The 13,399-nt window shown below is 44.4% G+C and overlaps 1 protein-coding gene across 2 annotated transcripts in view; it reads right to left on the reverse strand.

Moving 5' to 3' along the window:
- TP53I11 (tumor protein p53 inducible protein 11) overlaps positions 1-13,132 on the reverse strand; it is a 60,768-nt gene extending 47,636 nt beyond the window's left edge. The window contains exon 1 of one of the 2 annotated variants that reach the window (XM_032783431.2): positions 12,864-13,132. The gene's annotated coding sequence lies outside the window, so the exon portion shown is untranslated. The remainder of the gene's footprint in view (positions 1-12,863) is intronic. The other variant, XM_032783428.2, reaches the window with a different exon arrangement.
- Positions 13,133-13,399: the final 267 nt, after the last annotated feature.

Consider the following 13,399-nt stretch of genomic DNA (forward strand, 5'->3'; position numbering starts at 1 on the left):
GTCATGCTCCCTAAGGCCTTTTGAATGGACTAGTATTTTTACAGAGACACACAGTGTTTAGTGGATAGAGCAGGGTACTTGGAGACAGGAGACCTGGGTTCTAACTCTAGCTCTGCCACTGACTTGCCATGTGGCCATGGATAAAACACTTGGCCTCCCCATGCCTCAATTTCCCCAATTTTAAATTGGAGATAATATTGATTTGGCTTACATGGTGCTATTAAGATTGAACAGCTCAAAACTTTAGATATTTAGAGAGTTAGAGAATTGTGCAACATTGGATCAATCATGTTATCTAGTTGATAGCCTGCTTATGGTATAATCAGTGCTTCAGAGGAAGGCTAAAAATCTCCATTGGCGTATCTGGCTAACTATACAACATTGATCAAAATCAGAGAAGTCCCTTCTGGTCTCTGACAACCAGCTTATGCTCTGTAGCTAGAGATATGAGGTGTCTCTTTACTTGCTACAGGCAGAAAGATCAGACGTGAATAGACCTATGCAAATAACTGACTTTTCGGTTCTTTAGCAATTCCAAAAATTATTTTGCCGAAGCCTTTTCTTTTTAGGTTGACCCAAAAAAATGAAATTCATGTTGAGTAAAAATGAGAGAGAAATTCAAACAATGTTTCAGATCTTAGTAAGACTGAAGTTTCAACAGTTATTTTAAATTGGAAGAAGGAGTGACTTGTGTTGAAGGTGTCAAAAACAGGCTTTTTTAATTTGAGGTTTTGACCAAAAACAAATTTAAAAAAAAAAATTGACATTCATGCACTGTTTTGCCTGGCTTTAATCTGCTTTTTTTTTTTTTGTGGAAAAGAGTTCCAGCTCTAAATGTTATCTTGGAGTGCAAGCAGGAATACTTCAGTATGGACTTCAGATATTCCAGAAGCTCTTTGAAAAATCCCTGTTGTCTGGATACCACCTATAGTTGCCATAAAATTAACCAGGCCATACCTGCGTCAATGTGGTCATATGAGACACAGAGATGGCATAGTGCTAATAGGACCACAACTACCTTGAACTCACTGGTGATATCAAAATATTACATCTTTCCCATTCAGCTCTTGGCAGTCAGTTTACAGGTATCCACATAGCCTGTGATCATGGTAATACCCACTCAGCAGCTGATGCAAGACTGACTTTGGTTTTACTTGCTCTGCTAAATCAGGGAATATACATGGTGTGTGCATGCACACCTGACAAGCTGTTAACTCTAGAATTATACACAGATCAACAAGGCTCTGGATTGAAATGTGACACTTAATCTCACATCTTTTGATTTCATAACATGCATCGGCAGCAATGGATATTCAGCACACAAGCACCTTTTTAGACCACTGTTCATCAGGAAAAGGGAATAAATGGAAGGAACCTGTACAGACTGAAAAGGACAATGCTTCTTATACTGCCAGAGGGGTCTTCCCACACCTGCAAAAGGCTAATGCAGAGTCCATATATGGAATAGTCAAAAAAGTGTTCTTGTAACAGTGTTTCAAATGTATATTATTACTGCTTAGATGCCTCAGACATGTGGGGGCCCTGCCAGGGTAGCTCCAGGGTTTTTGCCACCCCAAGCAGAAAAAAAAAAGCCGCAGTTGTGATCTGCAGGAGCTCTACCGCCAGGGCCAGCTCCAGGCACCAGCATTGCAAGGGGCAACAGTCTAGGTGTTTTTGCCCTCAAGCAGCGTGCCAAATTGCCGCCGCAGACGGCAGGGGCAGTGTGTGTGCCATTAGGGCAGCATGCACATTTCTGCAGTGGCGGCAATTCGGCAGCAGCTTCTATGTTCAGCTGTCCGCAGCGGCGCAGTTTGTCTTCCGGCTGAAGACAGAAGCTGCCACCGAATTCCTGCCACTGCAGAAACGCACATGCCACCCTAACGGCACACAGACTGCCTCCACCATCATGCTGGCAATTTGCACTGCTTGGGGCGGCAAAAACAGTAGAACCAGCCCTGTCTACTGCTGCTACTTCAGTCTTCAGCGGCAATTCAGCAGCAGGTCCTTTGCTCCAAGAGGGACTTGCCACCGAAGAGCCAGACGTGCCGCCCCTTCCCCGTGGCTGCTCCAAGCACCTGCTTGCTGGGCTGGTGCCTGGAGCCAGCCCCGGGCCCTGCTGTCCCATTCACTATGTTCTAATGGATGATCCTTGCATTTGTCAATATGGATTCATACAGCGGGATAAAAAGTGAGATGGTCCCTTCTGTTCTACCAGATGTCCATGTAAAACATGGCTCCTTAGCAAGCCTTGTTTGTCCAAGTGTGGAAGGAATAAGATGGCTAGCTCTAAGGACTAAGATTAAAAAAAAAAAAAAACAAAAAAAAACAAAAAAAAACACACACCCACAGGGTAATGGGGATGTGGACTCATTCCCAGGTCTGTCTCCCTTTTCAGACCCCATGGCTAGCAACATGATGCTAGTCTCCAAAATGATATGGAGATAATCCCCCGTACTTGACCAGAATTGCAGAGATCTCCCCACCCCAATCATCCAGTTAAGACATCTGAAGGTTTAAAATTTTAGGTGTGAGGAAAGGGATACATTACAGGAGAAGCCTCAGGTAAAGTGTGGCAATGAAATGCACACTTTTGACTTGTCCTTAGGACACTGAAATGCCAATCACTGTATCCTGAGGATGGCCCTTCCTCACAAGGATTCCAAGTGCCACCCATTTCACATGGATGATAGAATCATCCTCAGAGAACGCTGTGGTATTGGAGGGGGATTCTCCAATGGCTCTCTGCAGGCACTGGAACTGACAGGTCAGACTTAAGGGTAGTGGTGGGGGAAGATGGAGGTTGCTAGATGCCTCAAACATCAGGGGTTATTGGAGGCATCTTTCATGTTTCCATGCCCTGAAAACTCCACCTGCTGTGAACACAAAGGCATGAAGGAAATAGTATCAGCATACAGAAAACAAAATTCTTCAATGGCAGAATACTGCTCCTTCAGTCAGGAGAAAATGGGAATCTCAGGGCGTATCTATACTACCGCTTACATTGATCTAATGAACATTGCTCTGGGGGGTGAAAAAGTCCCCTCCCTCCCCCCAAGCAACACCAGTTTAATGCTGTCCACACCAGTGCCACCAACATGCTTCTGCTTCTCATTGAGATGGAGTAATTATGCCAACGGGAGAGCGTGCTCTCTCATTGGCATAATGCCTCTTCACCAGACGTGCCATAGACTTCCGTTAATCCTTCCCTTGCTACCTTTTTCTGTGGCTTTAGATAGCATCAGCCCTGTGAGTCATGGTATCTGTTTCTTCCTCTCATCTAGCTCCAAATACTTGCCAGGCACCAACAAAAAGGTGGCAATGTAGTATTTGTTTGCTTTGAGCTGTAGATGGGATGGTAACTTGATTTGCTCAGGACATTTTAGCTCAGCTACTTCATTCATACATCTGGATAAGATCAATCTTTAATCCATCCTGATTCATTGGCACCAGCTGGGATGGGAGTCAAAGAAGGGGCTCATCAGATCTGACCCAGAATGTGCTGTGCAACTGTGTAGTGTCAAGGTTCTATCCAGCATACTAGAATGTACACACAGCTGAGGTGTAGGTCATACCTGAGCAAGTGTCCTAAGCCCTATATTGTCAACAATTCCAGAGTCTCCACTTTTGCTTCAAGTGAGAAGGGCCTATGCTTTGGCAAAGTCCTATTCCCTCTATCTTAAAGTCCGGAGTGACTATAGATCTATTACTACATAGTCAGATTTTTTTCCAAAATTTGTCCACAATATTAGGTGCAGCCCTTGAGTTCCTGGCAAGCTTCCAATGCAACCCTCAGCAGGGCAAAGGGCGTGTGTTCCTTTAAGCAGCATTTCCTATATAATTTCTGTTCCAAGACACAAATATCCTGGACTTGTTCTTTACTCACATTGCAAAGCCTGGGGATTTGCCAAGCAAACATCATCTGGCTCCTCAGGAATCAGGAACACAAGTTCTTGCACTTTTACTCTGGTCACTGGGGAGGACAGTCAGAGCCTTGTAGTTCATTGGTGTACACTGTGCATTACCCTTCTGCTGCATGGCACGTAATTAAAGGGTGAGCAAAGGATATTCAAGCTCTCAGTAAGCCCTAGAACTCTGAAATAAACTTCTTAAACAAGTTTGGAATGCCTTACTTTTCAGTGATTGACTTGTCTATAACACCTTTCATCTTTAAGGACCCCCAGAGCTCTTCCAATACTGTATAGGTTGAATGTCCAGCTCTACAGTGGAATATGGCAACTTTTAATGCTGTTTGAAAATGCTACTTTACTTACATGCCCCCTCCCCCATTACTATATTAGATGAATGCTTCACAAATCTTTAATCCATTTATCTTCAACACCCTTGAGGTAGGCTAATAGATTTCCAAGATAAAAGGGGATCATTATCACCTAGTCCAAGGGTTCTCAACTGGGTGTTGCAAGATGGTTACATGCAGGGTGTGAGCTGGCCATGCATGGGGCCCCAAGCCCCCATTAAATTACCCTCCCTCCATTTTGAGTTGGGGGGGGCAGAAGAGATCATTGCAGTCAGAGGCTTACTGTGTGAAAGAGATCGCCAATACAAAATCTGAGAACCACTGACCTCCTCTATAAACATAGTCATAGAACTTTCCCAAAACAATGCCTAGAGCACAGCTTTCAGAAAAACCTCCAATTCTGATTTAAGAGTGATGGAAAATCCACCACAACCCATGGTAAATTGCTCCAGTGGCTAAATCACTCAGAGTTATAATATTTCACCTTTTTTTCTAGCCTCCATGTGTCTAGTTTAAACTTGCTGCCATTAGATTGTTGCACCTTCCTCTGCTAAATTTAAGATCCCCTTTTTAAGTATTTGTTCCCCCTGTGGATACTTAGATGAATCAAGTGACCTCTTAACCTTCTGTTAGGCTCAAAGAGCTCCATCTATTTTGCTCATCACTAAAAGGCATGTTTCCTGTCCACTAATCATTCTCATGGTTCTCCTCTGAGCCTTCTCCAATTTATCACTATTCTTCTTGAATTGTGGACAACAGAACTGGACACAGTATTCCAGCAGCAGTTGCACCAGTGCCAAATACAAAGGTAAAATAACCTCTGTTTATGCAACCAAGGATCACATCAGCCCTTTTGACCAGTGTCTCACTGGGTGCTCACATTCAGCTGATTCTCCACCAATACTCCCAAATCTTTTCTAGAGTCACTGCTTCCCAGGATAGAGTCTCCCATTGTATAAGTACACATTTAGCCATATTAAAATGTAACTTGCTTGGTAAACTGGACACAAGTAAAATGAGCCAGGTGCTCTGTATCTGACCTGTTCTCATCGTTCACCACTCCCCCTATTTTTCCATCAGCTGCAAATTTTAGTGATTGCTTTCTTCCACGTGGTTCAGCATTAAAGAGCATAGAGCCAAGAACAAATCCCTGCAGAACCCCACTAGAAAAACATCTGCTTGATGAGTCCCTGTATACAATTACATTGAGACCTATCAGTTAGCCAGCTTTTAATCCATTTATGTGCCATGTTAATTTTATCACTTATTTTTAATCAAATGTTGTATGGTATAAAGTCAAACACCTTACAGAAGTCTAACATCTATACCATCACTTTTATCAACCAAATTTTTAATTTTTCTGACATTACATTTGACAGGATCGGTTTTCCATAAGCCTGTTTTGACTGGCATTTACCTTCCTTTAATTCTTTATTAAAGTGAGTCCCATATCAGCCTCTTCATTATCTTGCCAGGGAGTGATGTCAGGCTGACAGGCCTAGGATTACTTAGGTCATCCCATTCGCCCTTTTTAAATAGTCACATTAATACCTCAGATGAGGAACTGAGGCACAGTGACTGTCCTGAGATTACCCTGGAAGTCTGGGGCAGAGCTGAATGTGACCCCAAATGAATAGTGTATCCAACTGAATCTGCAGATGGATTTTGAGGAGCACGAAGTTCTGAGTCAAAAATAATATATACCCGCTCCCTATAATCAAACAAGCACAAGGGATCTTTTCGTGACAGTAAATAGTCAAGGTCTATTATTATTTCATACACACTATGGCACCTCTAGCAACACTATGCCCCTTAGTGCTACAGTGGTTCCTTGACAGAGCTCTCAGTCAGAAGCAAATGTACCAGCTGCTGAGTCACCAACATAATTTCTCAGGATCTGAGGGTTTTCTTTGTAGGCCTCTTATTCAGCTGCTGAGCTAGCCTCATACTGCTAGGTATCAGAGGGGTAACTGGGTTAGTCTGGATCTGAAAAAGCAGCAAAGAGTCCTGTGGCACCTTATAGGCCAGGGTTTGGCAACCTTTCAGAAGTGGTATGTCGAGTCTTCATTTATTCACTCTGATTTAAGGGTTTCGCATGCCAGTAATACATGTCAATGTTTTTAGAAGGTCTCTTTCTATAAGTCTATAATATATAACTAAGCTATTGTATGTAAAGTAAATAAAGTTTTTAAAAATGTTTAAAAAGCATTATTTAAAATAAAATTAAAATGCAGAGCCCCCAGGACTGGTGGCCAGGACCCAGGTGTGTGAGCGCCACTGAAAGTCAGCTCATGTGCCACCTTCGGCACACGTGTTATAGGCTGCCTACCCCGTTATAGGCTAACAGACGTATCATGGGCGAATACCCACTTCGTCGGATGCATACTGCTGACTCTGTAAGGGCAGACAGGATTACAATCTGAAATGGCATGGCTGCAAGCCCTGTGCCCGTAGCAGGCACTGGGCCAGACGGCTGTCCCTATCTGGCTTTCCCCTTGCAGCTGTATGTCACAGTTCAAAATACCTTGCATGTGGTTTATATTTAAAACAGGAAGAGGGATTTCTCTATGGTGTTAAGTAACAGAAGGAGGCCGCATTCTAATCTCAGTCTTAAATGCATAACCCCTCAATCAGGCTGCTGCTAGCAAGTCCAATGGGACACACCTATGTGCAGAGCTGCATGCAGTCATACTGTCACTGACCCCACAGCAGAACATAATTGTTGCTCAGTTTAGGATCAGTTAACTCAGACATATGAGACAGAAATCTATGGTCCAGATTAAAATCCCAGGGCCAACTTCAATGAAGCCCATAGTGATGATGGGAGATCCCAGTCTCCTTTCTGAGCTTGGCCCAGTAAATTCAGGAGCCAAAGTTCTTCTCCCACTACCTATACAACCTTTGCACCTTTCTGAGACCATCTAAGGCTGCCAGCGGATATACAATTCACCACAAACACTTCTCTTCATCTCTCTGCAGCCCTTCCTGTGAAGCTGGCCCTTTCCCCTTCTCTTGATGGCAGATGTCACCAAGCTTCTACCCCACAGCCACATGAAAAAGAGGGGACTAGACAGTGTTCTAGCACAATGAGCAGAGGGTTGGGACTCAGGAGGCCTTGGGAAAGTCACTTTGCTTTTCTTCCTTGGTTTACCCCCTTTAAAATGGGAATAACCCTGACCCATCCCTAGCTTATGGATGGATTAGTCAGTCATGTCTATCCAGGAATTAGACTATGTCAAGCACTGTAAAAATGGGCTAAGTAGGCAGTTCCATGTTATGGATATTTCCCCAAGAGGAAGTTAGAGTCATGTGACTGGAACACCCAGGTGTCATGACTGGTCACATGGAGAATGGGAAAGAGAAATGCATCTCCATTATGGAAACAGTTTGGTCTAGTGATTTGAAGCAGAGATTTCGGAGTTGGGACTATCAAGTTCTTATATTGACCCTCTGTGTGCCTCCTTCAGGGATTGGAAGTGATTTCCTGTGCCTCACTCTCCCAATCTATAAAATGGAGATAACACTAACTAGCTGCACAGAGGGGCTGAGACACAATTAGTTTGTCTTTATAAAGCTCTTTGAGATCTCAAAGGCGGCACCGAAGAGACAAATTACTACTAATTTTGCTGAATGTGTGAAAGACAAAGCCCTGGAGTTCCAGCTTGGTTTTTAATCTTTACAGATAACACTATGGGTGAAGTTAAAAGACAACTCTGATAGCCTGGGAAACCCTAGTTAATTTGGCATCTAGGAACCAAGGAGAAAGCTTAACTTACAAAAGAAGTTACAAGATTCCATTTAACAGCAGCTTATATCTCTGGTCCTCTCCTAGGGCAATTTTTATCTGCTCTAGAGACACAAGCCTCCGAGCGTCTCTTTCCAAAGATTTGTTTTTATGCTACTATATTTGAAATGTGAAAACAATATTGCTTTCTATAAATAGTATCCCCAGAGTGTCAAGTCGTTTCCAGTTGGTTTTAGGCCAAAACACACACACACACACACACACAACCTCCAAACAATATTTTTTGTTCATATGTGTATCTTCCAGTGAAAGGGAAAGTTAAAAAAAATGCAACAGCAAAGGAAAAATACAGGCACAGATGATCAATACTGTATCAAAATATCAGTCTCACTGGTCTGGTATCATTCCTGCTATTCCAGTTCAGACCAACAGCCCACATCATTCCATAACTTATCAATCATTGGTCTGCACACTGTGGTATCCTGCCTCTAGCAGCGGGAAACTTATTTGTATTGCAGTAGCACTTCAGAGGCTCCATTCAGAGATTAGGACCCTAATGTGTTAGCTGCTATACAAGACACATTGGGGCACAGACTCTCTTCCCAAGAGCTTGCAATCTAATGCTTCAGGGAGGAGGTGGGGGACGGAAGACACCTCCTCTTAAAATGCTTGACTCATTGTGCTACACTCTTCATAGGGGCTGGGTATGACAACGGAGAGTCCTTCTTGATCTTATGATGTTCAGAAAGTGAGGTGGTGTAAGGGTTAACTGCCTCAAACTCTTATTCACTTCAAGCACCAGGAGCTCCCATTGAAGTGCACAAAATGCATTTGACCCAAAGTGAACAAAATGTGTGTTAGGGCCTGATCCAAAGCTCAGTGAAAAGAGATTTTGCTTTTTTGGCTGAGCTGATGGGGATATTTTAGTGGGGTTCCATCTTCCATGTGGCCATGCCTGTGGAAAGGCACTTCTGCCCAGAAGGCTCCTATCCCCTACAGCTAACATGTTATGCCATGGGCTGCTGAATGGAATGAAGTTTCCTTGGAGACTCAAAAACATCCTCTTTCCTCCCTACCAAAGAATCTCAGCCCTCCCAGAGAAGAGAGGGGAGGGGGTAGCTCAGTGGTTTGAGCATTGGCCTGCTAAATCCAGAGTTGTGAGTTCAATCCTTGACGGGGCCAAAAATCTGTGTGGGGATTAGTCCTGCTTTGAGCAGGCAATTGGCCTAGATGACCTCCAGTCCCTTCCAACCCCTGATATTCTACAATATCTAGTTTGTGCAAGGCAAATGCCAAAGTAAAGGTCTGCATGAAAGTTGCTGTGAGGAAAGAGGAACCCTGTCCTAGACTAGCACATAGAATAAAAACAGGGACATAATCTGGAAATGAGTGTATTATACTCCTTTTGATTAAAATCGTCTCACTGATCTCTGGGCTCTACAGAGCGGGGAGGGTGTCAGGAGTCAGTACTTAACGTGTGTGTGTGTATATATATATAATCTGTGTATCTGCAAAGAGTTTTTATGCGTGCTTTCAGCCTGTTCTGGTTGCTTAAGTCACCTCCATAGCGAGTCTAAGGATTTTAATTTCATTTGACTTCAGGGCTTTTCTGACAAGCTTCCTCTTTCTGGGGAAATCACCCTTTCTTCACACGAGGATCTTTAACTTTATTATGTTGCAGTCTCTGTTTCTAGCTGAGCTACTAAATGTCATTTCTTAAATTACTGCCTAGGTGTCTCTTTAGAGCTAAGGCAAGAATGGCTTCTCCCCTTGCGTGCACTAATGGCACAGCAACACTGCAGTAAGACACCCACGCTGACCCATGACAACTGACTTGGGGGCTTTTTAATTGCAATGTAATCACTTGAGCTCAGGCTACAGCTTGAGATCTGGGACCCTCCCACCTCACAGAATCCTAGAGCCTGGGCTCCAGCCCAAACATCTACACAACAATTCCAACAGCCCCACAAGCCAGCACAGGCCAACTGCGGGTTTAATCACAACTTAAACGTGCCCTAACATCTCAGCATCCAGCAGCACTGGTGGTAGCTCTAGTGTAGAGGAAACACTAGCAGCTGCTAGCCCCTTTTTACCACTGTATCCTTGGGGCCAGCTCTGTGCAGTTACAAATGACTATTAAAGTGATTTAATAGGTACGGACTAATGGGAACCATGTCTCCTTTAGCACTCAGACTTTTAGGTCAGAAGGGACCATTATGATCATCTAGTCTGATCTCCTGCACAATGCAGGCCACAGAATCTCACCCATCCACTTCTATAACAAACCCCTAACCTATGTCTGAGTTACTAAAGTCCTCAAATTGTGGTTTGAAGACCTCAAGCTGCAGAGAATCCTCCAGCAAGTGACTCGTGCCCCATGCTGCAGAGGAAGATGAAAAACCTCCAGGGTCTCTGCCAATCTGCCCTGGAGGAAAATGCCATATCTGGGGCCGGAAGGAAATCAGTTAAACCCTGAGCATGTGGGCAAGACAACTATTGTTGAGATGCGGAGAAATTTTTCAGGGGCGGGGGGGGGGGAACCCCACACACGTGCACACATAGTCCTAGGGACCTGAAGAATGAGACAGAGGCCTTGTCCAGACTTACTCCCCATCCCCCAAGTCAAGCAACCTTAACTTGATTGGAAACCCCACCTAACCCACCATTAGACACTAACTCTCCCAACTTGCTCTTCTAAGAGGGAGCTAGTGTTCGTGAAGAGATCCTACGCTAGGGCAATGGAGGCCACATGAGCACCTAGAAAGATCTTTAGATCTAGCTCCATTCTTCCTGCCTTGGACTTCATCTTTCCTCCAACTGCCTCCAGCGTAACAGATAATACCCATGATTTTCCCCGCTTCCAGGCAGGCAGTCTCAACTCCTCTTTTCCTCATCCCTCACATTGCCGTATTCTGCTGCTGCCGCCACCTCCTTTATAACAGCTTTGAAATCCATCCCTGCCTCTCTTGCTCAGTGCTATGAGTTCCTTTTCTGCAGGCTCCCAAACACCCGCCCCGCCAGCTCTCCCACTACAGAGTATCCAAAATTAGCTATGACTATATCACACAGACCCCAGCCTCGTAAGAGTCCCTCCACTGGTTCTACATCCCCTACTACATTTATTTCAAATTTCTGCTCTGTACAGCCTACATGTCATCTGTGGTCACCTGCCACTTCCTTATTTGGCCCCTGCACCACAGTGTTGCATGTTAACACCAGCTGAAGACAGTCTCGGCACCCAAGAGCAGAATTAACAGGATACGGATTGTGCCATCCAAGCAAGGCTCTCACAGAATAAGGTGGTTCCTTCCTCCCTCTATCTAGCCATCCTGTCTGTTAAGTTCTTCAGCACCCTGTTTCATGATCAGTTCATACTGGGGCAGGTACCAGGCTTTGCTGCCTACCTAAAGCACCATGCATACTTTCATTGTACTCATGCAGATGTCAAATCAGGCCAATATTAAGGGTTCTGCTGGTGAAATTATCCTAATCAATGTCAGCTCAATGTCCAAATCCAGTTCATTCTGACAGCTGGATGAACTCTTGAGAAGCAAATGTGAGTGGACTAATCTTTTTTGTTGTAAAAGCAGGCAGTGACTAAGATACACAGGGAGCAAACATGTCAACAAAAAAAGTGTAATTGATACCAGAGGAGTTGTATCTCTCCAGACACGAGGAGCTCTACTTCTTCACCCAGAAAATAATCAAGGCCAGCCACAGTTGCTTTTGTTCACTTCAGATCTACCCTGTGGCAGCTCTTTGGAGCAGAAGTGTTACAGGATGAAATGTGCAAGTGGCAGCATGAGTCTACAAGAGTCACATAGCCGCCCACCTCTTGCCATACCACTACTCACTCTTGGCAGAGACCTGAGAGGGTAACCTCTCCTACATGCCTTTGCAAAATTTGCATTGGGAAATTCTGAAGTGGCTCTAGGAGGAGAGGAGAAGTTGCTGATTTGCACTGAGACAGATTTGAGACACAAAATAAACTGTACATTTGGATTCCCAGATTCTGCAGCTGGGGAGTCCCAAAGTAATGCTATGGTTCACAGCCTTGTCTCATTTACTGATGTTTCCTTGAGACAAACACAGAGGACCTCATTACCATAACAAGCGACACAAGAACTAACAGTAAAGGAAACCCCCTACGATTACAGGCAGATTACCTGCTTCCTCACCCAGGAAGGGATGTCCCTTTTTCTGATATATGTAGCACTGTCACATATCAAAAGGCAAAGACCCCCCCCAAACACCACACGTGCATCGAGGTTAAACAGCTGGAAGTTCTTTTCTGATGCACTTGTATGAGGATTACTATACAAACCCCAAAACAATACATTATTACACACATTCCTCCACAGAGAGCACCAATATTTATTCGCTCACGTGAATTTCACACCAATACGTTGAGAGGAATAAGCAGACCGTGCAGCTTTTTTCCCCAAACAAAGAGAAAGCGAGAAATCTCAAGGCATTTACCATTACAACGTTCCCCAGGCTATTCGTTACCTGGGAGCAGGAAGTGGCTCTTAACGCAAAACCACACCAGAAAGGTTGTGTTGCTTTACAACTTTCCATCTCTCAAGTCAATGCAAATACTGGGAACGGCGGAGGGGGGGGGTCAGCAAATCCCTCAGTTCACGAGCACAAAACAAGCCAGCCGGCGGTACAAAGAAACACAACAAGCGTAGCAAAGAGACATCAGTGCAATGCCTTCCCAAGACAAAACCAGGGGCCAGCCAGACCTGCTTAAACTAGCGAGCAGCAAAGAAACGTTTTTCCCAGAGAGAGACCGAGAAATGCTGGGCTAGATATTGGAAAGAGAGAGAAAAGTAATTGCACTGAAACCGAACACAAACTTACAGCCTTAGAGCATGGTCTCCCTGGAGTTGGTGGGGGGGTTGCGTGGTCTATCGAACGCCACCCCCACGTGAAAAATAATTTCCACAAACAAATTCACATCTTGCTGGTCAGTTGCAGAGACAGAAACTGACTAGACGGAGCGCTCTCAGCCGGGGGCCCTTTGTGCAATCTACACTTACCATAAAAAAAGCCAAACCTAGCACCTCCTCTATATTACCATATTACACCAATCACACGTCGCATCGAAAAGCAAAACTGCTGTGCTGTTGCCACCCACACGCTGTGGTGATTAGCTTAAGAGACATCCGCAGAAACCGAGCGCCTAGAAATCAAGTCTTCAGGATGCGCTTTTACCGTAAGTAATAGAGTACACCTCGCACAGTTTTTCAATTTACAGAGTGTGGGACCAGACTAACCGAATGCTGTAACTATTCCAACCACATTATTATACTGCTTAGTTTTAGAGAGACAGCGTGAGATTAGCCCATGTTGATTTAGCTTTTACCATAACAGCAGGAATAATGTACCCTTAGCGA

Source organism: Chelonoidis abingdonii, chromosome 4, assembly GCF_003597395.2.
Source record: "Chelonoidis abingdonii isolate Lonesome George chromosome 4, CheloAbing_2.0, whole genome shotgun sequence".
In the NCBI taxonomy this organism is placed as follows: domain Eukaryota; kingdom Metazoa; phylum Chordata; order Testudines; family Testudinidae; genus Chelonoidis; species Chelonoidis abingdonii.